Source organism: Dermacentor andersoni, chromosome 2 (assembly GCF_023375885.2).
Source record: "Dermacentor andersoni chromosome 2, qqDerAnde1_hic_scaffold, whole genome shotgun sequence".
Classification (NCBI taxonomy): Eukaryota; Metazoa; Arthropoda; class Arachnida; order Ixodida; family Ixodidae; genus Dermacentor; species Dermacentor andersoni.
This window is the reverse complement of record NC_092815.1, coordinates 48,496,351-48,524,299: the sequence shown is the minus strand read 5'-3', so window position 1 is coordinate 48,524,299 and position 27,949 is coordinate 48,496,351. Positions and strand designations below refer to the sequence as shown.

The 27,949-nt window shown below is 46.4% G+C and overlaps 1 long non-coding RNA gene across 1 annotated transcript; it reads left to right on the top strand.

Moving 5' to 3' along the window:
* The first annotated feature begins 3,653 nt into the window (after nt 1-3,653).
* LOC126542347 (uncharacterized) lies at nt 3,654-27,316 on the top strand. The gene is made up of 2 exons (XR_007601790.3): nt 3,654-3,980; nt 25,057-27,316. It is a non-coding gene; the product is annotated as an uncharacterized lncRNA (long non-coding RNA).
* Nucleotides 27,317-27,949: the final 633 nt, after the last annotated feature.

The following is a 27,949-nucleotide window of genomic DNA, read 5'->3' as shown; positions in this document are numbered from 1 at the left end:
TGTGAAGGCAACTTTTGTGAGTGGATGGGAGAACCGCACCGCGGTAGCTCAATTGGTAGAGCATCGCACGCGTATGCGAAGACGAGGGATCGTTCCCCACCTGCGGCAAGTTGTTTTTTCATCCACTTTAATTTCCATGAATTCACCATTTCTTTAAGTCAATAAGTAGAAGTCATTTCCCCTGTGTTGTCTTTGGTGTCCTTGTTTGTTAGTCTCTTATGCTATGATTATATATATAATTTTTTCTACTTTTCCTTAAGGTACGAACTTAGCAGAAACCATCGTCGATCACTGTTAAGCGAATAGCCCGAATGAACGAAGAAATTTTTCTCTCACTGCTCCAATGTTTCGAGTGTTTCATCTATGAAAACAACGTTACGACTTCCATCGCTTTTTTCACGTAGGAAAATTGCACGTTTCGCCTTATTTCATACGATTTATTACCATAACACCCTGTTTAAGCAAGACTTACTTAACCATCCTTCATTCATCACCTCGTATCGACCATCATCATAAAATGTTTGTTCCTCGTTGCCACGCTAACCCCGACCACCACCACCACTTTCCTACCTTCGTTCCTCAATATTGTAATGATTGGAATAACCTCCATTGTATTCATAACGTGTTAATGTGATCAGTGCTTTTTTTAAGTGTCACAGCCTACTGAAACACCCTACGGCCCCTGAATGTATTCGAATTATTAGCCAACGAATTATTTAGAAACTAATTAATTAACTATTTATTTAGCATTAAGAACGTTGCTATACTCACGGACAACCTTATGTGGCAATGAAGGGAAAGCGAACCATACAAAGCGCATGCAAGTGAGAGCTCTCCGGAAAGAGCCATTCATTTTCATCCACGTTAGCCTAAGGTGGGGAAGAGAACGCATTAACATATATTATTAGCAACATCAAAATAAAAGAAAATTAACCATTGAGCGTAAGCTCTGACTTATTTTTCAGCTTTTCCCTGCGAGTTTCGGTAAATGGGGGAAAGCGTCGCACAAGCTACGCTGATTCATTCCCCCCCCCCCCCCCCCCACGTATCCGTTTCAAGCAATCAAAAGCGCTGTCAAACCCTGCCGGAACACTTGGCGCAGTAGTATACGTGCAGAAGCTTCGCACCCGTAGCTTTCCCTTCATTGCTACAGAAAGCAGTCCGCGAGTATAAGTATGAGCAGTAGACGTCCCTATTGCAAAATAAGTTTCCTGTTAGAAGGACATACTTGATTGGACTGGCGCTATGCATTATTATAGTATTCAAGTTTTGACGACAGAAGCATTATTTAACGCATTTGTATGGCCAAGGGAGTAACATATTGAGAATTGCAGTGATTAAACACCCATGAGGTCCTATATGTCACTCAATTCGATTGAGCGTAGTGAACGTTCTCGCCACTCTTTCATTTGTGACGGAGGAGTTGCCTTACGGGTTAAAATAACACTTAAAATGAGCGAGGTGGGGGGGGGGGGGGGGGGGGGGTTCTCTGACGCAAGAACGCCCCTTACTGCACCTGGACACGCACCTGACCTGCTTTGTGTACCTTCCTAGCTGGCTTCTCACGAGGTCGTTCTTCAATGGGTACCTGGTCACTGTGGAATCAGTGGAAATGATTCCGCCGATAACGCTGCTCGCACAGCACATCAAGGAGAGCACAGCGTTTCAATTCCGCTTTCGAGGACTGACGCTGCAAGGCAGCTTCGACACCTGGCACGCAGTTTCACAGTGACCGAGTGGAACTAGCCAAACTTACGACTTACGCGACTGCATCGACTAAACCCCTCCCTACAACTCCGACCTCCACTCGGACTTCCTCGATGTGAAGCTGCGCTTCTCTGCCGCCTTTGGTTAGGAGTGGCCTTCACAAAGGTATACTCTACATTAATTGGAGTGACTGACAGTGCAGCATGCGAGGTCTGTGGCACCGAAGAAAACATCGACCACCTGCTGTGCCACTGTCCAAGATATGCCCCAGAGAGACAAGAACTTGCCAAAGCTTTCGAAAAACTGGACAATCGGCCGCTTTCTGTGCAGGTGCTGCTAGAACACCGCCCCCATCGCCCGTCGGCCCATAAAGCGGTGAAGGCGCTTTTGTGTTTCTTAAGGACCACGGGTTTGTGCGACCATCTGTGACTACTAACGCGATTTCTGTAAGACCACACGCGTCAGCGAACTCGCCGCAATTTTCTTCTTTCCTTCCCTCCTCTCTCTCCCTGTGATCTTTGTTTTCCCCTTTCCCATTTCCGCGGTGTAGGGTAGCCAACCGGACGTTATTCTGGTTAACCTCCCTGCCTTCTACTTTTCTCTTTCCTCCTCCTCCTCCTAGCTGGCTTTTCATCACGTTAAGTTTCTGTGTCCATGCTGCCAAAAGTGAGGAAGATCATATCATTGGCTTGCAGGGGGCGTCGTTTAGACACGAGGACTATGTAATGTTAAGGGCCATTCATTAATACATAGCTGCAGTGGATTTAACAGCGGGTTTTACTTATGTAAGAGCAGGAGAATGGGCAAATTTCCTTGAAACGGGTTGTTGAAATGGAATGCACAACTCGAAGAACAGAGCGACAGCAGTCTTTGTTGCTTGTAACAGAAAGCATGTAAAGATTACCCAGATTCCTCAACATACTTCGGTAGCTAGTGTATAAATGAGGTTATATGCCAAGAAGCTTTTCAGCCCACGACACCAGCCATTTTTATCTCTATTAAGGATAACTTCCCATCATGACAAAACTTTAATGACGATTTCAAAAGTAAAACGTTGCTTTCAATCCTCGCCGCTAGAAGACAGTATTCTGATTTTTACAGTGTGGCGTGCGCAGAATTTGCCGATTCGAGCAACACTTAGGCGGAACAGTAGTGCAGCACTCACCGGGCTCACAATGACAAGCTCAAGGTCACCACACAGTGGACCTCCGCATTTCCATGGGAAGCGCGGAATACGAAAGGTCCATTCGCTATTGAAACCGCGCGAGGTGGCGTCGAAGCGAATCTTCGCTTGTTTAGTCTCAAGGCTATAGAAGCCGGGTACAATTATGTGGAGTCGAAGGAAAGCATCCACACGCGTCCTATACACGGAAGGAACGAGGATAAGGGAAACAAAAGAACGCAAGTAGCAGCGTGGGCACATGTACAACACCGCGGTGCGAGAACCGAGGCGGAAATAACACGCGCTGACGCACGCACACACACACTCGTATACAAACACACACACACGCACGCACGCACGCACATTTACATACAACGCCATAAATCAGACGATCGCGACAGCAGCAACGCCAGATAAGGAAAGAAAAGAAAACGAAAGGTGCCAAAAACGACAACCTGTAACGACGGCGCGGACCCCAGGAAGAGAGCGACCCCTTGTCGCTTTCCTCTTGGGCATCGGAATAGCGCCCTCGCCGCAAGCTCTTCCTGCAAAGAGAGCGTAAGAAAGAGAGAAGGCACTGAGGAGAAAGTAGCGCCTATCGCTCGTCTCTCTGCCTCCGCGGTTGCTCTGAATTCGCGCCGCAAGGAACCCTCCTCATGGCAGAGTACGGTGAAGTGACAACGCGCGGGCTGAGAAACAACAGTGACGTCACCGAGAAACGAGGGAGAGTACTGTTTTTACCGGCTGTTTGAGGGACCAGGCTTGCCGCGCTGCGAAACGCGCTGCAACGTCTCTCCGGCTCCTGCCTTCGCTCTATGAGAGGGGAAGGGACGGGCCGTTGAACTGAGAGCTCGTGCCTCGCGTCGTCGGCGACTCCCGTTCCGTTCGCTCTTGAGCGTCTCCGAACGGCGCCGGTTCGCAGTGCGCGAGCGTGGTTCATGGTCGGTGCGGCGTTGCTTCGCCGGCGCGCTGTGCAGTAAAACGCCGGCACCCACGGCGCGATCCTTGCACGAGTTCCGCCGAGACGCATCGATTGGATTAAGTTCTGCGGCGTTGCTTACGGCAAGGCCGGCCATGGACGGCAACCCAGGGTCAGGGTGGCACAGCTGCTGTGAGTATCACTTCTCTGTACTTCACGCCGCGCATTTTTGAAAGAAATAAGCTAGTTTTACACTTTTACACAAGAAATGTCAGAGTGTACCCCAACGTGCTTGTCAGCCAAATTTTTAAAAAAATATCAACAAATATTTATTCGCGAAATGCTTCCCATTATTGTCTTTCTTACAGCAACGTTTTTTGTTTGCTTTCACTGCTTGCTTCGCGCTTACATGGCAACAAATTTTCCGTGTTCAGACTATTTTCTAAACGTTTAACGCTGGTGTCAGTAAGCAGTGCTTGTCTCGTGACCTCTTGTAAAGCCTTTACTGTGCGAACTACACACTTAGGCAAGAACTTCTATAAAGCGATCAACGTCCGTTCTTTTAGATCGCGACTACTGAGAGGATATTTAAAGGAAAGTACGAAACTGAGCAGCCCATAGCACTTGCACGGACTGTCACAGTACAGCAATAGCAATTTATATGCAAAACGAGAAAGAAAGAAAAAAATAACCGCAGCAAGACGCTTGACATTATCGGAAGTGGCGCCGGGTACACCAGGCGATAATCTGCCCACATTCGTAGTTTTCCGTGTTGCTCTGCGCTAGTCGATCCCGCCTTCCGCGTAAAGCACTACCAAGCGCTCCGTAATGACGCGTCTTGGTGCTTTCGCAACACCTTTCGATAATGCCGTGCCTCGTTATAAATATTGTTATGGTGTCGTGGCAGCTGCTTGCATCGATCTAGCGGCTAAACTTGAGCTTTCTTAACACCATTATTCGTCTCCACTCCTGCGTCACAATTCGCATCTCGCGACGACGTCAAACGTCGAGTAAAATACAGCCCGACATTTCTTCCGTACACATGTGCGTCATCGGAGTGCTGCTTACATCTGCAGCAGGTTTTTGCCGCTGGAAAGATAACGACGCCGTCGGACCTTGCGGAACAAGCCTAAACCTGCTTGATTTCAATGTATACAAATTGCTTTTATTTTCTTTCTTTCACATATTGACGGGTAATTCTACAAAGCTCCGGCTTATCGGCCCCTTCCGAATGTAAATGCCCTGCGGACTACCAAGAGGCCTTTATAACCGTGTCTATACACAGCACTGGCCTCACCATTTACCCCGCGTGGTTTGGCTGGGTTTTCGATGCGGACTATTTAATAGTAACGACACGTAACAACTAGTGAACGTCGTATCTTGATACAGTTCAGCCGTTATGCAGCGCACTAAAAGAAGGCAAGATTATATATTTACTCCTTGTGGTTTTCCTGGGGTTCCGATGCGGGCTATTTGATAATAACAACACGTAGCAACCAGTTACCGTCGTATCTTGATACAGTTCCGTTATGTAGCACACTCAAAGAAGGCAAAATTATATATTTACTTCTTGTGGTTTGGCTGGAGTTCCGATGCGGGCTATTTAGTAATAACAACACCTAGTATCAACTGGTCATGTCGTGTCTTGATACAGTTCAGCCGTCACGCAGCACACTCAAAAGAAGGCGAGATTACTTGTACATCAAATATCAAATACGGCGGCTATTCAGGGCTCCTGCCTCTGCATTTATGTAATTGTCATGAAATTTAATAGAGGTGTGTACTTCCGATACACTAGAGAGTCATTAATAACTCTCTAGTGTATCGGAAGTACACACCTCTATTAAATTTAGTGACAATTACATAAATGTAGAGGCAGGAACCCTGAATAGCCGCCGTCGTAATATTAATATTACGACGAGCCGTCATCATCATACCAAATATTGAGTTTAAGACACGCAACAAAACAGTGGACTTCGGCTAACGTAAGCAGGAGTTTGGTGAAACGGCAGAAAACGCTGACATTGGACTCGCTATTTTATTGCAACAGAGCAACTTTAGTTTTCTGGGAAACGCAGAGATAGCAATCTTTAAAAGTCTCTTTCTGCAGTAAGTGGTCGCGTTAGCTCAATATACGAATCTATAGGCGCGCGGGCTTCTCTGAACAGGTAAAGTGAGTTACGTATGATACCAAAGAAATAGACGCGCCGACGCCTAATAGAGTCGACTCCACTTAATTCGACGTCGGATAATTCGACTTATTTTGCTTAATTAGAACACCTGGGAGCGTCCCGGCGAGAAATCACACGCTGCTATGGAATAAAAGCGCGTTTAGCATGAACGCGAAAGCATGCCGCTTTGGTTAATTCGACTCCCAAGGGCCCCCTTCGGCGCCTTCTCGTGGGCGCAACGGCTATACTAAATGGTTAAAAACGCAAAAAAAAAAAACTGCAGGTGGCGTTACTGTTTCCCGAGGCATAAAGCTATCCTATTTTTATCTTTTAGTGGCCGACGCTCCTTCCAACCGTGAAGCCATCTGTTCCCGCTTGTATCGCGTCGTGTCACGGCCCCACATTCAGTAGTCGGCTTCGTCCGTTCATCAAAGCGTCTCGTGGCATTTTGCCACCGCTTCTTAATTCGACCTTACGGATAATTCGACCACATATCGCGGCCACACGAGGGTCGAATTAAGGGCAGTGAAAAAAAAAAAAAAACAAGTCGTAAGACCACGTTACCAGCTTTTAAGAACTGCTGATTGAGTGAGTGAAAAATTATAGCGCGGCTTGCCTCAGGAGACACTTATCTTGTAATCGCGAGCTTCTCTCATGCTTAGAAAAACACGTTTATGTATCACGTATTGAGCAACAGAAAGCTGTATCGGGAGTTTTTCATGTTGCTTAACAATTTTCTCATTTACACTTTTCATTTAAGTAATATATTTGGGAAGTTGATTAATTAAAACTAATTATGTAATTGGGCGTAATGCAAAAAATAATCTGAGTATCTCCAAACAACGACAAACAACATCCCCTTGGTTCTGTTCAGCTGAAGTTTGGCGGAAGTTACGTAGGAGACCCTGCATATGTCCATACCTTCAAACCGCCCTTAGATAGGGGCTTTTTCTTTCTTGCCTTTGAATTAAGGCCCAAGACGGGTAACATTTGTTTTATTATCACTTCTCACCTTTTTTGTCTTCCCCTTCCACCATGCGTATAGAAAACGAACACAGTAGAATGTGAGTAAAGAAACAACATTGCATAATCAAAGCCGCGGCGCGCCGATGGCAATCGCGTCATTGAAGGGGCCCGATAATGATTTCTGGTACGAGCTCCACTTATGTATGCAGAGGGTTATACACACGGACCGCCTTTATCCGGACCGTAGCGTCGCGTCTAGCATGCAAGGTCGTCTCGGTGTTCCTTGACACACAGGCAGTTTCTTTATCCCCATCTCGTCGTTTCTGTTGCACAGATCCTTATACCCATTCTTCGCGGAAGCAATAAAACGAAACGGCAGAAGTCAAAGCGTCTCCAGCCAAGTCTCCGCGGAGCCTAGACCGATCGATCTGCGAGAAACAGCAAGGTTTCAGCGCTAGTGCCTTCTGGGAGTACATAGGCCAGACTTCGTTATTGAAGAACGTAACTGATATAACCAGTGCTGTTAGATCCAGGACCATTCACCTTAACAAAACATACTTCGCCCATGGCCAACAACGGGGCCATGGGCGAGAGAAAAGAACTTGCGGCTTTAAACGTTTTCTTAGAAAACGCCAGTATCTTAGATCTGTTTTAAATGCTAGTGTCCGCTGAAAGATACATGTATGATGTAACTCTATCCTTGTAAGTTTGTCAATAGTTCATGCAGTATGTTATGTATGGTTTTACTGGCGATCTGTGCGCTCGTCTGTGAAACTGAACTTCTTTGCCTTCTCGAACAATACAATAATCCACCAATTTCTTGGCCAATCCTCCATCGTGGGTAGGAGCCGCACACATGATAGGCAACAACAACAACAACGCACATGTGTTTACATGTGCAACTGCACACATGGTCACCTTCTGTGGGTCCCTGGACTCATGTACAGAACTTTTTGATATTGCTCCGTGTCTGTTTTTGTGATTCTTTTGTGCTGCATTTCGTTAGAAATTTTGAGACAATACTTTTCTTTGTGAAGCGACGAGGAGCAGCCGGTGCCACATAAAGGTGCCAGCCTCTCCTATTATATCATGCCAGTAAAAAGAAGAGAAAAAGTAAGCATGTGGTATTTGAGATAAAACAATCATTTTTGGTTACCCATATCCAGCGGTGTTTCACACAACAGAAGTTCCGCGTTACTCGTCAATACGCTAATTAATTAGGAATATATAGCTAACTAAATTTATTTGCTAACTAGCATGTGGAACTCAAGCCACGATCAGCACTGGAGACATGCCCACTTAGTAATGATCATGACAATGGCCTTAATTTCGCCAGTCCACGAAATTAGCTACGAAAGTCATTGCTTTTCCACGCAGCCTTGCCTCACATTGCGTAAGAACGGCTGCGTGGGAAAGTTATGAGCAGAACGCTAATGATATTTTGCTGCCACTTGCAGAACGATCTAGAAACTGGTGGTGCCAAACCCCTGGTCAGTTATGCAGTACATTACTCGAACTAATACGGTCTTCAACTCAGCGAGTGCATTATGAGCGCCAAAACAATTAAATTAAACTTTTTCATTATTTTGTTCGTGATTCTCGCACTAATTTTGATGTCCGCCATTACTGTGAACATCTATGTATAATTTTCTTTTTCGCTCGAACACTCTTTTCCGAATACGTGGTCGCAGCCACCGCCGAAGCAGCCGGCGTGTTCTTCCTTTGTTTTCTTCTGAAGTTTTATTTCGTAGTAAAGGCGGAGAAATTACGCGTACTTAGATCATACTGCTCGTTGAAGCCCGCGATAATGCTCGCTGAATAATGCGATAAGCGCGCCACTGCGTGCACTGCTTTGCTTTTCAGCACCAGAAATGTAATGTTCGGTTCAGACTCGAGTTTAGCATCAAATTATATACTGAAGTTTATACTCAAGTTAGGTTCCGTTCTCGAAAGAATTGTTACATTATCCAACACCACTGTGAGCCTATTCGTTCGTTTATGAATGTGGATAGTTACGACGCATAAAAAGATGCTGGACAAGGAACGTAAAGTTTTCTTTGATATGAGTTACCCTCTATAAGAAAAAAACTTGGTCGCACCAATGCATCAGCGATCTTGCGCTGTTTCCTGATAGCGGTGGTGGTGACGGTGGTATATGCAGGTGGGCTTAACCTGTGTCAGTCTAAACAAACAATTACTACACCTAAGTGTTTCTTACCTAAACGCAGATGCAACTCGCCAAGAACGCAGCAAAAGGTGTCACGCAGGAAAACGACTGGCACGCGAGCGACACTTCCTTCCGAGCTACGGTAGACCTTTCCGGAAACAACAGAGTTTGCACACGCGGGTCTGGGAATCCTTTTTTTCCGCAAGCTCTTGCCTTTCCTCAAGTTTCTCCCTTTTGGAAGTCTATCGTAGGCGCGATGAAATGGAGCGCTCGACACTTCCTTCCTTGTCGCGTCGAGAGGAAAGCTGAGGAAACTTGCGTACCACCTGAATAGACACGTAGGCGTGTACATATTTATCTCTGATTGTGTTAGCAATGAATGATCTTCTTGAGAAAGCCTCTCGACCACACGGCATTAAAACAAACATAAAATGGGAGCGGATATCTTTCTTTCGTCATGGTAATTTTTTTTTCATTTATCATTTTTCGTCACTGTCATTCTCAGATTGATTCGTTTGTTAGGGCGGCACTTGGTCCTACTGAGTTCAAGCGATGTCAATGTGGAAGGTAAGCAACAGAAAGCGGAGTGGGAATCTTTTGTTTCTAGGTTCCTCTAGGTGCACTAGTGCCATAGGTTAGCTAAGCAAGAAGTGTATGGAGATAGAAAGAAAGAAAAAAAATTACTGCAGAGCTCATCTCACGATGACTGTCGGTGCTAATGAGTTAGCATTCAAGCAATGTAGTGACACACCGCATTCCTAAAGTGAATTTTATTTAAATTCTGCAGTGACCATTCTGGGACTTCGTTGCTTCGACTGTATGGAACATTCACTGTCTCCGACACTCGCTTATTTTGGTATGGCACTCGCCTGCCAAGGTCCCCCATAAGCGTGGAGAAATGACGAAGACTGGAGAGGCGTCGACGAGACGGCACAGGTGGCATGACGACATTGAGATGAAAATTCCGAAATAATGGCGATGTTACAATGAGGACAGCGTGATAGCGACGTCATGAGGACAATGGGATGGCGACTAGTGTATGACAACAACCAGCTGACGAAGCTGGAATGACAACGATGGCACTGCCAAGACGGCATGATAACGGATGCGTGACAGCGACTGTTTGACGACGGCACAATCATGGCAACGGTATGACAACGGCGGCATAATCACTATTGAATGACGACGGTACGATTACGCTAGTATGACGCAGAAGGAATTATGTTGATGGAAACACGAAGGCAGTACGACGACAGGACGACGACAATGGGATGATGTTTCTGAAGGGGTGACGATGGTAAAACAGCAGCGTGACAACGACGACATGACGACAACAGTGTGACGACGACTGTGTGACGACGACGGCATGACGAGAGGGGATGACGATGGAAGGACCACGACCGCATCACGACGACACTATGACAACGAATGCATGATGGTTACTAGGAATTTTTTGGCAGGCCCATGCGGGCGAGGGTAGCTTGATGGGCTTGCTGATATAGGTCATCTTATAATACGTTGCAAATAGTGCAGGCACAACGAGACTGAAATAGATGGCACATGAGGCAACGCGCAGCGCTATGAATCCATGTCACTGCATATGTGTTACAACAAGTTAGAAGCTATGGGGAAGAGCCTAGAAGATTGCCGTCAGGGGACCGAACTATTCACAAACGTGCATTGTGCCGCGTGTCCAAAGTGTGCAAGATTCCACGTCTATGGTGTTTCTTAAAGGACTCAGCCAACAAGCCGATACCTCCGCACGGATATCTTTATGGCGGAAGCGCCTCGCCCGTGGGGTAGACGCGTGTTCAACGGTGCACGAAGCCCGCACGACGCTCTTCTAATTCCGTCTTTTTCCGGGACGCGGGTTACGCACTCGACACTCATTTTTGTTTCTTGTTACTGATGAATTGTGGATAGAGAAAACCTAGAAGCAGGAACCAAGTTTTAGATGAAGGGAAGAGAAAAGAAAGAAAGTGACTATGCTATAGGTAAGGAAAAGGCGCGTATACAGACTGACAACCAAAGCAAACGAAAATCAGTCTCCAGAAAAAGAAATACACAAGAAAGAAAAGAACGCTGCGAGGTGGAAGCGATCTGTGAACGGACGAAAGCGAAAGCGGCTACGCACGGCGTCCGAGCTGTGGAAGTGGGTCAGCCCTGTTTTCGGAGCCAGCGATCTAGGAAGTGACTGTCCGCCGACGCCGTCTATTGCCGGTCGCTGCACGCAGCGCGCTTAGAAAGGAAGGCGAGAGCTGGTCGGAAAGTGGGCAGGGGGGAAGCCACACGGCAAGCTTTGCATCCGCGGTGCCTGCTTAGGCCGGACGCGGAAGCAGGTCAGACGCTCTCTCGGCTGGCCGCTCGGGATTCGGCGCTGGACAGGCAGGACGTCGAGAGGTCAAGCGGCGTGCGTGTGGAGGATGGACGTGCGGGACAAGCGCACAGAGCGAAATAAAACTTAACGTTTTTGTCTAGTCCTGACGTACTTTCTCTCGGGTCGTTGTTTGGCATGTAGGAGATATAGGAAGTTGTCACCCCGTTCTGTGACATTTTCTCAGTGAGGCTTAAGAAATGGCGTTTGCATTTCTAACAGCCACGTTGGCAAAACAAGAAAAACGAACGCATGTGATGCAATTGCAGTTGCCAAAGCTGCACAATAAGAGGGTGTGAACTCCTTCAAATAATAACATGAAATCATAACATGTGATAGTCTCCTAGAGTTCTTTGCCTATAACGCCCTACATGCTTTTTCAGCGTACAATTCAGAGTCGAAACCGTGAAAATTCCTGATGTAACGTTGCCTGACGTCTCCTGCAGAACGCTTATTTTGCTGGACTCGTAAATGTAGACACTTCAGCCGAGTATTAACGTGCGCTATGTAGTAAGAAACGCTCACAGACCCCATCGACCATTTGGTTCGAATCAAGCAAGCTCGTCGCTGAGTTTCATAGAATCACAAACAAAAACTTTACTGCTTTTCGCTGGCCGAGTCAGCAGCAGGAGCTCTGAATTGGAGCATAATGCTTATTGCTGCCAAGACCGTACAGCTACAAGGAAGTCCGTAGAGGACACGGCTGCAAAGAGGTAGGAGTCAGGGATGGAAGGAAGTAATCCCCGGCAACGAACACCATAACTGTCTCGCTCAAAGTGGGAACCTGAACTATTCCAAGCCAGGAAGGATGCGCTTATCTCATAGATTTCGTCGCCTCTTCGAGCACAATAACTCACTGGACCAGTTTTTGATACGTTGGCAACGGAGCAGCCTGATGCAGACAAGAACACGATATGGACGAAAAGACATATATACAGTACAGAAAAACATCGCAATTCTAAGACCCGAAAAATGTAGCTTAAGTAGCACGCAAAATGTCTTATTGTGCGCAGGCTACTTAGCATATATGATATTAAACGCCTAAGAAAAACTTTCATCGTTGGAAAGCGCTGCTCGAAATGACCTACGACGCCTATGTGAATGTGTCTTTCATTGCTTGCATGGGTTTCTTTGTTGTACCTGTTTCTTTCTCTTCACATTCCTTCATTCTTTTAATTTTTGATAGCTGTGCATTCGTTTTCTGTGGAAAACAGTTGCGATCGTCGGCTCTTTTCGCGTCTCCGTTCGTTATGCACGGCTACGCTTTGTTCGATCAAGCAGCCCGCTTGGCCTACATTTCAAGCCGAACAGCACAGCACGCGCGCGGGCCGGGTCGCTAATTGTGCTGTCACTCAGTGAGCGATGCCCCTCGCTTCCCAAGCCCGTGGCCAGCGCACTACGCTCGAGCTGGCCTCAGTAGTCCCGTTTCCTGCTCCACGCTACGCGCCAGGTGCGGTCGTGGAGCGTTGTGAACCTCGATGGCGCAAGAGGCGCTGCCTGGCGGCGAGGCAACGAAGCGCTATTGATGTGTAGCGAGTTCACGGCCAGTTAAACGCGATGACGTCACTCAAGGTAATTCAAACGCTCCATGACCGACCACGAGCCGTCGCCTATCGCGCCGTTCGGAATAGGGCGAGGGCGCGACGACGTCCAAAGGCGAAAAAGCCCCGATGCTCGCGTCAGCAATCGGCGGCGTGGAATAGGTGCCGCAGCAAGATCCGCCAAGGAGGGGAATTCCCGCCGTTGTTTATTAAAGCTTTCGCGGTGCATATGCGCAACCTCAATTACCGCGAGTGAGACTGTCCTTAAGATAGAATAAACTTATGAAAGAAGGAGCATACAGGTACGCAACGCGCCAATTAAATTGCTTGAATTTATCGTATGTCAGCGTCGCGCACTTGGTACATCAATGGTCGATATTGAGACTTAGGTGTTGTATTGGCTGCAGGTGTTCTTTAAACCGTGCCTTCACAAATCTACTTCTTGCTAGTATACACCGGAAAAATAAATTATACCGGCAACAAAATTACCAGCATACTGCATATTACATAAATATCTCGTTTAAGCTGTATTAAACTTTGTTTGGGAATAATGTACAGTTTCTCAAGGCTTGCCCGACCCGCCGTGGTTGCTCAGTGGCTGTGGTGTTGGGCTGCTAAACACGATGTCGCGAGACCGAATCCCGGCCGCGGCGGCCGCATTTCGATGGGGGCGAAGTGCGAAAACACCCACCCGTGTATACTTAGATTTAGGTGCACATTAAAGAACCCCAGGTGGTCGAAATTTCCGGAGTCCCCCACTGCGGCGTGCCTCATAATCAGACCGTGGTTTTGGCGCGTAAAACCCTATGATTAAAAAAAAAAAAAGCTGGCCCAAGAGTAACGAACAAATTAGGGAGTTTAGATTTTGCTTATGCAGAGTTAGGGGACGCAGACCGCCGGGCTGGCAAAAGAACACAAAAGAGCGCATGCCGAGCGTGTCGCTTTGCGTACACCAAGGTCCGTTTAGGTACCCAAACCCGTTTGCGTGCGCAAAATCGGTAACTCCTTATTATTTGCACTCCCCCTCTCCCACCCCCCCCGGAAAAGATGTATGTATCTAGAACCACGGACAACGCATCAGTGGCAGCGCAGTTTCGTTCACTATAGAGAGTTTTAGAGTATCGGACGCAGATGGGCTTTTGTTCGCTTGCGTACGTTTGCTCCTGAAACCCAAACCCGGCTATTGAAGATTTTGCGCTTGATGTTTAGAACCTAAACTGTGAGCTCTAAAGAAAGCCTTAACAAAGGGCACCGTAAATTCCTTAACGCGCAACTACACATACATCCGCAGCTGTCTCAGCATTCCGCCACTAAGATAGGAACGCTGTCGGCGTAGCTGGAATATTCTATTTCAATGTCCATTCCCTGCTGAAGAATCGTCAATTGAGCGAGTTGGAAAGGTGTGATAACCAAAACTAAAAACGAAGAAAAAGGTGTTATCACATAAAGAACAGCGCTTCAAGACGGGACACAACAGAGGAACTGCGCACTCCCTCCTTGTGTCCCGTCGTGAAGCGCTGTTCTTTCTGTAACAATGAACCAATCAGCTGGTCAGCAATCCTTGAAAAAATGAGCATGAACGGGACAAGGATACAAAGAAGCGACAACGACAGAAGCGCTTACTCACAACTAGCTTTTTTTTTTTTTTTTTTGCTGACCGAGATACATAATATGCAATTGTGATAAGTAAAGAAAAATTGACACATTGTTAAGCTACCATGCACGTGACTTTATTACACCTCGCTTGTTGTGCATGGATTCGCTATTCAAAATGAAAGGAGTGTAGTATAGAGGGGGTACGGGGAAGGGGGGGGGGGGGAGAGAGGTAGATAGAGTGTGCATTGTTGCCCGTCGTCCAATCAGTGCGCAAGTGAAATTCTCTTTGAGCGGCAGCAAAAAAGTCATTGCACGGAGGTTAAAACGCTTGAAACGCTGCGCTGATGAGCCGAGAGGCACTGCGTCCATCTGCTCGTCGTTGTGTTTTGTTTTCCCTACTCTCGCTGCGTTTAGCGTCCACATGTCTCCGTCGCTGATGATATCGCACTCTAAACAGTGGCACATACTCAGTGACACAAATTGTCTGCTGGCTTGGGCCACTAGGTACGTGATGGGTGCTGTCTTGCTGAGCAGACAACATGTGTCACTAGGTACGTGCGCGAACAGACAGCTTGCTGGTGAGTGCTGTCTGGACTGCATCAGGCAACTTGGGTCACTAGTGGGTATGTGCGTCACTGGGTATGTGTCAATGGGTATGTGTCACAACGACGCCTGCCCCTCCTGCGGGCAGACTTCCACTCTAGCGCACATGCTCTGGGAGTGCGGGTCGACATACCCCAAGTTCATCAAGGAGTGGGACTCGCTTCTGCGTAGCCCCGCTCTAGAAAAGCAAATCCTGGCTGTCCGGCGTGCCCGCGACCGGGCCGGTGGGCTAGACCTGCCGGTCCCGACGTGGGATTAGCCGGGTGCGCGACGAGTTCGCGTCCTCGCCGGACCTGCAATAAAGTTTCTTCACTCACTCACTCATGTGTCACGGGGTTTGTGCCCATATTTGGCAAATTCCCCAGAATGGATATGCCAACATTACACGAGGAGTAAGTAGCCCTAAATATATCAAAGTGACAGCGCGCCATCCGCCATAGACACCTTCACATCGTGCGCGGCTGCTAGATGGGTATCCATTGCAACGAGGTCGCAGCCAGGATACATACGGATAGAAGGGGGTTGCTACGAAGTCCCCACTGAGATGCAGTTATCATAACAAGATATACTGCGTCGTAGTATCTTTCGGCATTGTGGTTGCCAGCGAAATTGCCACTTCGTGAGTCTACTGATAATATGCCAATAAAAACAAAGAAATAAAGAGAGAAGGAAGGGATGTTAACCAGAAATGCGTCTAGTTGGCTATACCCAGATTGACCGCTACAAGTATAACAGCTTCGCGATCCTGTCGGACAATCCGCGAAGGCTGACTAACAAGAAGCTCTTGCGACGTTTATCGATGTTTGTATAGATATTCAGAGAACTTCCAAAATGCTGAGTTGTTAGCGCGCATCGCACCAAGCGGCCGCTCGAGAAACATCATGATGGCGAATGTTAACCTCCACGTTCAGAAGAAACTCTTTAGGGCAAGGACTGCATTTTGTCCGACAGTTCACCCATTGCTTATCTTGTTCGCCGGTGCGCACTCCGAAAATTTAGGCGCAAAAGCAGTCATTCCACGCTCTCAGGAGCGCACTGATGTGCGCTTCACGACGTGAGACTCCAAGTATGCATGATATTAAATGACGAAGACAAGAATACAAGAGAACACGCAGACGGGTCATGCAAACATAAAAATCTTTGCGTGAGCCTTGATTTACGAAAATATGCTTGATTACGGCACCAAGTTTCAAAGCCACTTGTAGGCGTCTAAATGTTCCACTTTTTCACATGCATATAGCACCCCCCCCCCTTCCACCTCCCCATTACCCAAATTATAAAAATAAAATAGTGGCGTTTTGCGCGCCAAAATCGCGATCTGATTAAGAGGAACGCTGTATATAGTGTAGGAGTCCGTATTAATTTCGACTACCTGCAGGGTTCTTTAACGTGTACCCAATACATGGGCGTTTTGTGCATTTCGCCCCCATCGACATGTGGCCGCCGTCGCCTGGATTTGATCCCGCGACCTCGTGCTTAGGAGAGCAACGCCAACAACCACGGCGGGCGGTAAATTTATACTGAAGTATTCACTTTTATTTAGCACGTCGGTTTTTATAGTACGAAATAATATAAGTACGTGTTTTGCTCATCATTTCCATGGGTTGCTCTTTTAAATTTTTTCTCATCAGTCACTGCCACCACAAGGACACAGCTGCAGCATTTTGCTTGATGTGAGCGTTCAGTCTTTATTTCCAAGTCGCACCAAGCTATAAAGCGACAAATGAACTTAGCCCAAACGCTTCTTGCAAATTTAAACACTCAAACAGGCTCCAAAGTCAAGACGTAAAAGCGATTTATCCAGCTAATTCTATGACTTACGGCAGTTGGCAATGGCATAAACTTTAACCTTTTTCTTAGCGGGCCATAAAAAATCAACCACTATCAGGGATAACTTTCTTACACGCTGGGGTGTATTGATTCTGTAATTATTCTGCAAACAACGTCATGACTGTATAAAGTGCTAACTGAATTTTTCTTTTTAGTCAGCTTTACTGTATTTGGTGCATTGGGAAGTTCTGAAAATTAGATCTTCAACAGGAAGTATACATCGTCTACATCGGCCTCCGATCCGCGATGCGCATTTCTTAAATCTAACATTACAGAATGCGACGTTCGAATAAATTTGTAAATGACATGCACGCAAGACGACTATGCTAATTCTGTCCAGGAGCCCGATTTTCTGCTGCGGCAGCTACGTTGCTTTGACGATGTCTCAGGCTTTGGCAAATGCTCTGCAGCGGGTGCCGTATTGATTTTGATGTTCCAAGAGCACCAGATGCAATTTCATTCTCCCGGCAGTGCACCGTTTGTATTCGTTTTTCTACAGTGCTTGCAAAGCGGATATGCACGATGTATTATGAGGAATTCTTCCCGTCGTATAGAGTCCTGACTGAGGCAGGAACACGTAGTCGATTTCAGCCCTACGTTGCACGCACACAAGCGTAGATGGCGGCTTGACCTCTTGCGCTGCTACTACAGCCTGTTCAAACTGTCATATTTGCTCAGAGTAGAGAACACAACACGCGGCGGCTCCAGCCATCGTTTCAGGTGCAGGTATTCAAAGCCTTTCGTATACGTGAAACAGGTTCACCGCTACGTTCATCTTACTGAGTCGTAACGAAAACCATAAGGAACTTGAATAATTGTTAAGTTCCTTTCATTTATTTATTTATTCTTTTGTTTTGAACATATACATGCATATTGCCATACGGAAAGGTGCATGTACTCTAGATAGCACATTGGAAATACCCATATGCGCATTCATAATCAGTTAAAAGGACATCTATAAGAAAAAAATGTGTGCTGGTGTCCTGATTGTAAATATAAGGATTGTAGCTGCAGACAGCTTTCCACTCCATGCAGTATATTTGACTGTCACAAGGAAAAGTGCGATCGTGAGATCATCGAAGTAAGTGTCGTTAGAAATGATGGGGCGGGCTTTGATAGCCTCACCAATGTTCCGTCAACACAAGCAAGCTTGATTCACGCGGGATGGGGACGGGTGTGTAGGGAGAATGGATCATTTGTGTAGTTCAAGCATCGTTTAGTCTTTTACGTGCGTAAGATAAGGAAGAGTTTGGACAAGAACGCATGCACCTCTTTCGGAGCGAATGGCTGTTAATGTCGTACTGCACGCTATAGGTATACACAGCTCATGTTCTATCCGTAAGGGAATGTGCGCAATGAGAAATGATTATCGCGCCGTTCTAGCGAGGATAAATGGGCTCATTTGCGAGCGGATATTAGTGCCCCATTGTCTACTAAAGCCGTCCTGCCGCGTCTCGTGCGCATCAAGAAATAAGCATAATCACGTCAACAATAACATAAAAAAAGAAATAGTATCGGATAAAGCAAGGAGCCGCTAATAGGTGTCCATATTGGCACACTTCTCAAAATAGCACCCCTCTGAAGATGGCACCCCAACAAGCTGCGCCATGCGCAGTATCGTTTTCGCTTATGTATTGCATAACATAACATCAGCAACAAGAACATCTCACACGAAGCTTCAAGCTAGGAGTAGAAGTGGGCAGTTAAAAGTACGCTACTTGCACCATAGGTTTGAGACAATTTTGTTCACAATTAATCCGCCATCCGTATCACTTCGATAATCTCAGCACATCGTACTAAGGGCCATCGCATAGTTCGGAGGTTCGCTCGAGAAAGTAAGTGCCAACTCATCGTGCACGTAAAACAATTTACATCCTCGATGCGGCTTCACCATATCCACCAAACACGACCGTTAGAAAACCCAATGCCTAACAGATGACCCATTGTGGCTATAGTGGCAAAATGCATGCGAGTCTCACCAGTGCCGACGTGACATCAACAGAGGCGAAAGGAGCACTATGCAGCCGCCGTTTGTGACGTACTGGCCTTTTTTATACCAACCCCTTCAGTCTCGGCGCCAATCAGCTAGCTAGAAGAACAATTCTTTATCATAGTAATCGAATATAAAGAGGAAGTGCTACACAGCCGCCATACCTCGCCGCGCCGTTCCACGGCGAAGGGAGCAGTCGCAAACCAGCAAGGAGGCGAGAAATTCAAGCAGCACTTCACTTCTGAAATCCAGCAAATCTCCCCAAATTTTTCTTGCGTGCGTCTCTGTTTATTTCGAGGTAAAGATTTTAATGTAGACTTTAGACAGCCAGACAAGGTGACTCAGTCGAATGCACAATAAAATGATGCATACTCAAATTATGGTGCACTCAAAATGAGCAACTCGCGCGTTCGTAGGTTGCGCAGATTACGAGATATAGCCAAAAGACAGCCTGAGACGATCATTGTTTACTTGAAGAGTTACTCGTTTGGCTAGCATCTTGGCGCAGAAGGCAGGGCAAACAAAACTTCGACCGACAGCCACGTCGTTAACACAAGGACTCGCGTCCTTGGAAACGATATGATTATACACGAGCAACGAGCCTCTCCCAGTCTCAAAGATGGCATTCTCCTAAATATAGAATGGCATTGACTGTGCGTCCATTATCTTTTCATCGTCCAAGGCAGATCAAATAAATCTGCGGAAAAACAGTTTCTGACAAGCCCCCATCGCTTGCAGGAACAGCTGGTGCACTGTATAGCTCATTCATCCTTCATGGCCTCGATCGGAATGCCTATGCCTCTCCGCCAGAAACGAAACGTGCACTGGGTTTTCAAGAGGTCTGTGCTATGCGTATTATATAGGTTACAGCTTGAGACACCTGGTGAGCTGTAAGTATAGTCTTCTTTTTCCAACCACTGAGGATGTCCTGTCATCAAAAGGCTGTCAGTAAAAAACAACCTAGAGGTATACACGTTTTGTCAAAACTATGCGAGCTACGTTGCCTGCGACCGCGAGACTAACTACAGTCCGTAGAAGTGAGCTCCTGTTTCATGCCATGAGTTCCAACGCCCTGAGGAATGACAAGAGCGCTCGCATACTCACCATGCAGAGGTCCTGAGGGTCTGGAGCGTCACGAGAACCGCACCTCGTTCGTTCGTTCGCTCGTTCGTTCGTTCGCTCGTTCGTTCGTTCGTTCGTTCGCTCGTTCGCTCGTTCGCTCGTTCGTTCGTTCGTTCGTTCGCTCGTTCGCTCGTTCGCTCGTTCGTTCGTTCGTTCGTTCGTTCGTTCGTTCGCTCGTTCGTTCGCTCGTTCGTTCGTTCGTTCGTTCGTTCGTTCGCTCGTTCGCTCGTTCGTTCGTTCGTTCGTTCGTTCGTTCGTTCGTTCGTTCGTTCGTTCGTTCGTTCGTTCGTTCGTTCGTTCGCTCGTTCGCTCGTTCGCTCGCTCGTTCGCTCGTTCGCTCGTTCGTTCGTTCGTTCGTTCGTTCGCTCGTTCGTTCGTTCGTTCGTTCGTTCGTTCGTTCGTTCGTTCGTTCGTTCGTTCGTTCGTTCGTTCGTTCGTTCGTTCGTTCGTTCGTTCGTTCGTTCGTTCGTTCGTAGGGTTTATCGAGTGCGGTGGAATAATTGTGACCACCTGGGGTTCTTTACCGTGCACCTAAGACCTAAGTACTGGAGGGTTTTTGAATTTCGCCCCCACAGAAAAGCGGCCGCTGCGGTCGGGAATCGAGCCCACGACCTCGTGCTTAGCAGAACAGCGCCGTAGCCACTGAGCCACCGTGGCGGATCCCCTTACTTTCCATCCTCATTATCATAACCTATGCTTGAATTGTGCGGGGTGTGGTGGAAATATTAGTTCACGTCTTTTGTTTCGTATCTAAACTTTGTAATTCCTCGCACACTTTCTTTTGTTCAGTTGGTGCTGAAATAAAGGCGCTTAATCACACACTCACTATGCTGATTGGGCGTCTTTACCGTTGGTATGTGTATTATTCTTATGTATAAATGACTACCTGAATCTGAACCCTGGTGCTAGGCATTAAGTTAGACATAGGTTAGATATAAGTTAGGTCTTCAGATGTATAGGTATCTTAGGCCATGTATAATAACACACTTATGAAAAGCTCTCGTAAGTTATATGATAATCCACGTTGTAGGGATTTTCCGTCGCGAAATTAACGACTCCTCCACCGTTTGTAATTTTTCTACGTGAACAAGGCAGCCGCGCAGTCACGGCACTTTATGATGCCGCGTATAATATTACAGTGTATTTCGATTCCTGACAGTGGCCACCACCTGCTGAGATTTTGATACACGTTGAGAGGCACTAAGTTGCTTTTATAAACCCATAGTCCCCCGCTAAAGCATCCGCCGTGGCCTTAGTGTCGTCTTGGAACGTAGGAACCTGTCGGACAAGCCGTTGGCGCAAAATTAACCCGCAGGTGTTTTTTTTTTTTTTTTATCCGCGAAAGTTGAGTTACCTTAAAAAAGCATATACAGATCGGAGTCTTTACTCAAGCCTTTAGAATAAAGAGCCGTCGCCAATGGGCTCAAGTACACGATGCAAGGTCAAAACCATTCATCCCAACGTCATCCTTAAAAGCACGCATTCTTCAGACGTTGTTATCCAAAGAGAGAGACAGAAGAAAGGGAAACAGGCTAGGAGAGGAACAAGATATCGTTTGCGCGTGTTGCGTCGACGGTGACGTATTGCACGCATGACATCATCGCGTCGCATTTTTTTTCAACGGCCCGGATGTTGTTTGCGCACTCGGAAAATGCTGATCGATTTGTGGCGCGCCGTTGAAACTATTCTACGAACGACCCACGCACGCCCCACCAGCAATACCGGAACAGATCGTGCCAAGCAGCGCCATGCGCGGACAACCCACACTAAGGCAGAACGTACTCTGTTGTTCGGTCGACCGTCGAAAAAGCGTTGTCCCGGTTTGTACGACTAGCACGTTGAGAACACACAGTGCCAATAAGAATAAATTCCAACGATGAAGCAACGCCTTCCAAGTATTTGCTGATGCTTATCATCCGGAAGCCATATGAAATCGTGTGCCCAAATGTCATGACGGGGGCGGAAGAAGGGAGGGAGAAGGTTGTTGTAGAGAGAGTATTTTATTTATAGAAAGGTAGAGAGGCCGGCCTGAGCTTGTGCGTTTTTACCCGCTAGTCTGCGCTGGGAAAGGATACAAGAGGGAATGAAAGAGGAAATGGAGGATAGTGACAGAAGAATAGTGGAATAGTGAAATAGTAGAATGAGAATGCTAGTTTTTAACACAAGCAGCATGCGTGAGTCACAGTTTTTAGTCGAGTCATGCGTTAGGCAAAAATTGTACCAAGGGTCGTACTGTAGCATTCATTGCACATCTAAGATGGAGTCCCCCAAGGACACAAACTAACACCCTCCCGAATCGTCCAGCGTTGACGGCTGCCACGGAAGAGGCTAATGACTGTCGCTCCCACATGTACGCTGGGCATACGCACGCAGTGGCACATGGCAACGGCCGCAATCCGAGGCTGCTCTCACGGCCAATGAAGTATACGCGTAGCGCTGTGCGAATTCCACGTCAAGTCGTATTCTGAGCACCAAACTTGTGTCGCACCGTTTAAGGTTAGGTGGCGTGAGAAACCTCATTTCGGCGCCGAACATATACAGACACGAGTGATGACAGTCAGGTTAAGGAGGCGGGGGGCCTGACAAGGCAAGATGCGCCTGACATCGAGCACCTTAGCTATAAATGGCGGCGCCTTCGCTGCCTGATTCATGTGCACTGATTTAGCATGAAACTCCATGCAGACATATCCGCATTTCCTTTATCCCCTTAGTGCGCGTTGTGCTGGTCAATTTTGTGCTTACCGTGAGCGAGGCCATCGCAGCAAGAAAGAGAGTTTGCATCGAGAAGCCCCACTACACTGCATCGTAACAGGCCGAATCGGCAGCACCAAGATATTTTTTTTAAATCGGACACTGCAATTACATGTATGATCCGGTAGCTAAAAGAAGACCATAGAGGAAGCATGCCGTCTAATATACCTAGTTACATAAAAGCCAAAGTAGCATCATGCAGTTAGATAAGTTAGATATAAGTTGAAGTCGTTAGAGAGTTAGGTAGTTGGTTAGATTATCTGCAGTTAGATGTCCATACGTCTGGGCATATAAAATACTATATAGAAAAGTCCACAGCAAGCTGCCAAGTATACATAGACATGTAAGCTAATACTGATGTCGCAGGTTCTCAGTTAGCGTGGCACCTCCGTGACGTCTAGAAGCATACAGAAGTAACTTAATGAAATAAGTGGCTGCTCGCATATAAACTATACGCATTGTTTGAAAACCATACAACCTTTACGAGCATATAAACAGATTGCCCTTAAGGTGTGGTTGAATAAGTGCGAACTTATTTATATTCTTCTCATGTGGGTAATGAAGATGTTGCTTAGATGTTCTTTGTCAAGGTACGTAGATTTGGTGCATAGCAGATATACATGTAACATTGAGCAAAGATAAAATTATCGAACCTGAAATATGGTGTCTTACTATGCTGCATTTTCCGTGATAAAGGACAAACTTAGGACAATTCGCATTCGTGTACTTGCAAACAACCTTGGTCTTGCTTGCAGGTAATAGAGGGTACAGCAGAGCTACCAATAAACAAATAAACATATTCACGGACACGCCGAAATTGCCATGGATAATGGATTTTCTGTGGTAATTGCACGCTTCCGTGTCTTACGCCCCGCCGTTCTTCTTCGTTTTCTTCACCATTGTTCGCGTCTGTTGCGTCGTTCCTATGTCCTCGCTCGAAGCCAGTGTGCTTGGAGCCAACAAGCTTGTTGTTGTTTTGGTGGCGATTGCCATCTTGTTTTCTGTTGCTCATTTGTACAATCTAGAATAATGTCACTATCAGTAATAATTACTAAATTTGACTCATTCAGTCCAGCCGCAGCGATCAGGCCGTGACCGTTGGCAACGAGAAATCAAACAAAACAAAACCATGTTCATCAAGTTCACGCGTTTTACGCGCCAAAACCACGATCTGATTACGAATCACGCAGTAATGAGGGACTCCGGATTAATTTTGAGCATCTGCATTGCTTTAACGGGCACCTAAATTTAAATACCCGAGCGCTTTCCGCTTCGCTTCCATCGAAATGTGGTCGCCACGGAAGGTATCACACCTGTGACTTATCCGCTAAGCTGCCGCCGCGGGTGAGCCCAGTTTATTTCCTTGATGTTTACAAACCGAAGTTTCTGACCAACCTCAGCAACTAGTAGTTGTCCGTCGGTCAGGCAGCAGAAGAAGCATGGTTGCTACACTCAATTAGTTATAATGCATATAAAATGTTGCCATCAATACATGTTTGGAAGTATGCATAAGCATGTTTTCGATATGCATAAACAAGCAAAACCTTTAAAAATTAGCAGGTAAACAAAAGGTGCATACGGAACAAGTGTACATACGAACCACGAAAACACCTATTTAAATTCGATGATCAAAACGAGAACAATGTGAACAAAGTGAAAGGCTCCGGCTTTCCCGTTGTTCTCGTTTTACTCATCGTCTTGAATTTCCATCTCTCGCCTTCCCGGTGTTCTTCCTATATTTCACTTCGGTCACTTAAATCCTTGTAATACACCAATACACGGGACGAAAACGTGGCGCCACAATAAATTACAAGATTTACAATTGACGTCAGAAGCCCAAGAGGACATATGCAAAAGCATCCATCATACTCGTAACGCAAAAAAGGGCGAAATGAAGGACGTATTAGAGGGCAAAAGTAAACATGAATAAAGTGCAGGCTTCAAAGCGAACGAAGCTTCCAGGCAGGGTCAATAAGGTAAGGCAACGTCGCTTTGACCGGTCTACGTCCCACTCAGAGTTCCCGGCTGCACGTGCAGGCTGCCATTCAGTTCAGATGTTTCATATCAGCCTTCTGAAAGCTATTACAGCTGTGTGTATGCCTATCAAAGCGGTATTCCTGTGCGATTATTTATTTCAATTCTTTTTATTCATTCCAGGACGTCTGGCTGCTATCCGGAGAGCGCGGTCCTGTGAACCGCACATACGAAAGCAGTCATCTGCCCGCTAAAGCGCACACATTGCCGAAGTCTTGGACGGAGCACCGATTATGGTGGCTCCCATCTCGACCGATGTCACGAAGCAGGAGAACCACAAGCGAACCGAGATCACTACCATGACAACGCTGCCATCGCAGCAGCAGCACCAGCAGTCGCAGAAAGAAGAAAAGAAAGACGGTCAGCTTGGATTGACTTCCATAGAAGGCGACAGCCACCGAGGGGGCATCTCGACGAGCCACAATCCCGGCTACGCGAGCTTCGTCGACGAGTCCGACATGGTGGTCCTGAGACTACTCGAGCTCTTACACAGCGTTCTATTGTTTGGCATGAAACTCCTCAAGAGCCACGGTCGATACGCTTACTCGGCATCGTAACCAATGCTACAAGCTCCGAGTACATGGACAGACTTATGGCGAGGAACTATACATTGCAGAGGCGCCTCCCTCAGTGCGACGGCCGAGCTCGATTAGTGCGCAGATCGCGAAGTACCGAGTACTCGTGCGGCACATTATGCATGCTCAGCAGATAACAGTCTCTTGCCAAGCTCAATCTATACACGTACTGAATCAAGAAGGCGCCTCGTGTAGCTTTTTTTTTTCTTCTCTTTTTCTTTGTAAACGCGAGATCAGACACGACATCACCAAGGTCCCATGACGGGCCGCATAGTCTTTTTACATTAATGTTTTTTCCTTCCTACGTAATATTCCTTTTATGATTCTAGTTAGATGGCAAAAATGGCGAAGAACAGCTCGCGGAACGAGTATTTGTATTATATACCTTAGATATAGCAGAACAGCTTTGCTAACCAGCTGTTTGAAATGCAAACCATGCGTGTTCTTTTAAGGACTCTTGTGCAAATCCCTTGCATATTTAAATCATGAAGTCATCGAATATTCGACAATCTGTAATAGCAAGTGCGCAAACATATCAAATGCATTCCGCGTCCAAATCAGTGACATTCCTTAAGAACAGTATCGGAATGTGTAAGCTTCTTGCGCGAATAATGGTGTTCAGCCAAGTGCACACAACTAGAACATTTTCTCTGCGTACCAACGAGTGAATACCAAACATCTGTAATAGATCTCAGCAATTACTGGCAGCTTCTGGTAGCAACAAGTCCAGCGCGACAAAGATACACTGGAAACCGCATTGACATCCTGGGATGAAAGTCAAGAAATTCTGTCTCTAAGGCGAGTGAAATTAACACGCGCAATACGTAATACGTTAAATGTGAGTTCCAGAAAAACGAGCATAGTATGTCGCAGATTGTTAGCAGCATTTGTTCCATTGACGCCCTTCGTCTATGATCTCACACAAGTCGATTAAGTGTCGACGCGGAATGGGAATAAACAGTTAAACGATCCTTCAATGTGCACTTGCATCATTTAGTGGTTTAAGAATTTCTATATGAGAAAAATCATTCCGTAGCCCACTTAAATTACGGCATACGAAGCAACCAGGGTGCCGGAGCGAATGCGGGCTTACAGGGGCCAGCCACGTGTCGCAGTGTGCGCTAAAGCACCTGACCGAAATGTGTTAGCGTCGCAATGCCTAGCCTCTTCAGACTTGTGAACGCTTAAATATCACCTATCAGTGTAATGCGTGGTCTTACCTTCAACAAACATTGCCTACACATGTTGCGCAGTTAATGTTTCAGAAATGTTTCGGCTGAATGACACATGCGTTGGGATACACCGAGTAAGTGCTTCTGGCAAAAGGTGAATGCTTGGCAGACAGGCGTTTCTTGCATATTATAAAGCGCCTCGGTGCAATTCTGGGCCTCATCACTTATGATGGTGAAGGAATCGGAAGCAGTCTCCACACGGGGTCGCCCCTGTCTTACAAGGCAATCAAAAGGCAATCAAAAGGCAATCAAAAGAATATCCAGGCACAGCCCGTCAATACACTGTATTTTTTGAGCCCCAAGTCGCCACATGAAAAATCTTTCCCCGTGAACGATTTGTTATGCCAACTTTACGGTGCCCACTGGCGTCCAGTAGTCCCGCATCTTCATTGGTTGCAAAGTTACTTGTTATATATTTAAATGTTGTGAAGATTTATTGTTTTATTTATATTATTTATATACAAAAGAAGATGTGTCCTTTCCCACAATAAAATGATGTACAACTGGCTGACTTTGAAGCCAACTGCGCAATGTAAATAAAACAAATTTGTACTGAAATCAGTACGGATCCCGCAAGACTGAGCCGTGATTCCTTTCACAGTCAAAAACACACACCTTTTTATTTTGTCACAGTGCCATTTTGTCACAGTATCATTTTGTCATATCCAACAAAAATATAATTTACGTTAAGTTTGAAACGCAAATACTGAGACTTGGAACATGAACATAGAATATAGTTTACCAGTTCAGAGCCTTCCTTCAGGAAGGCGTACGTTCAGAACAACGAAAGCTGAACGTCTTCATAAGCATGCTGGGGTGATGCAACGTAAAAATCGTGTACTTTCTCGTAACCGCTAGGAAATAAAAGCCTTATCGATTTGATTCGCGGAACTGTCAAAACTTATCAACAAGGAGAAAATAAGGAATATTCGAAATTATAACGTAAGAAAGACTGAAGAAGCAGTAAAATATTGACGCAGCACGAGAACAGTGAGAAGAAAACTTGGCATAGAACAAGCCAGAACGTATGCACTGAAACATAAGTAGGATATCATCAGCAATATCGAAGATATAGTAAAAGCAGCGGAAGAATTCTATACTGACCTGTACAATACCCAGAGCAGCCACGATACCTCATTTCGAAGTAGTAATGAACAGGCTACAGAGGCTCCTTCTATAACTAGCGGTGAAGTTAGAAGGGCCTTGCAA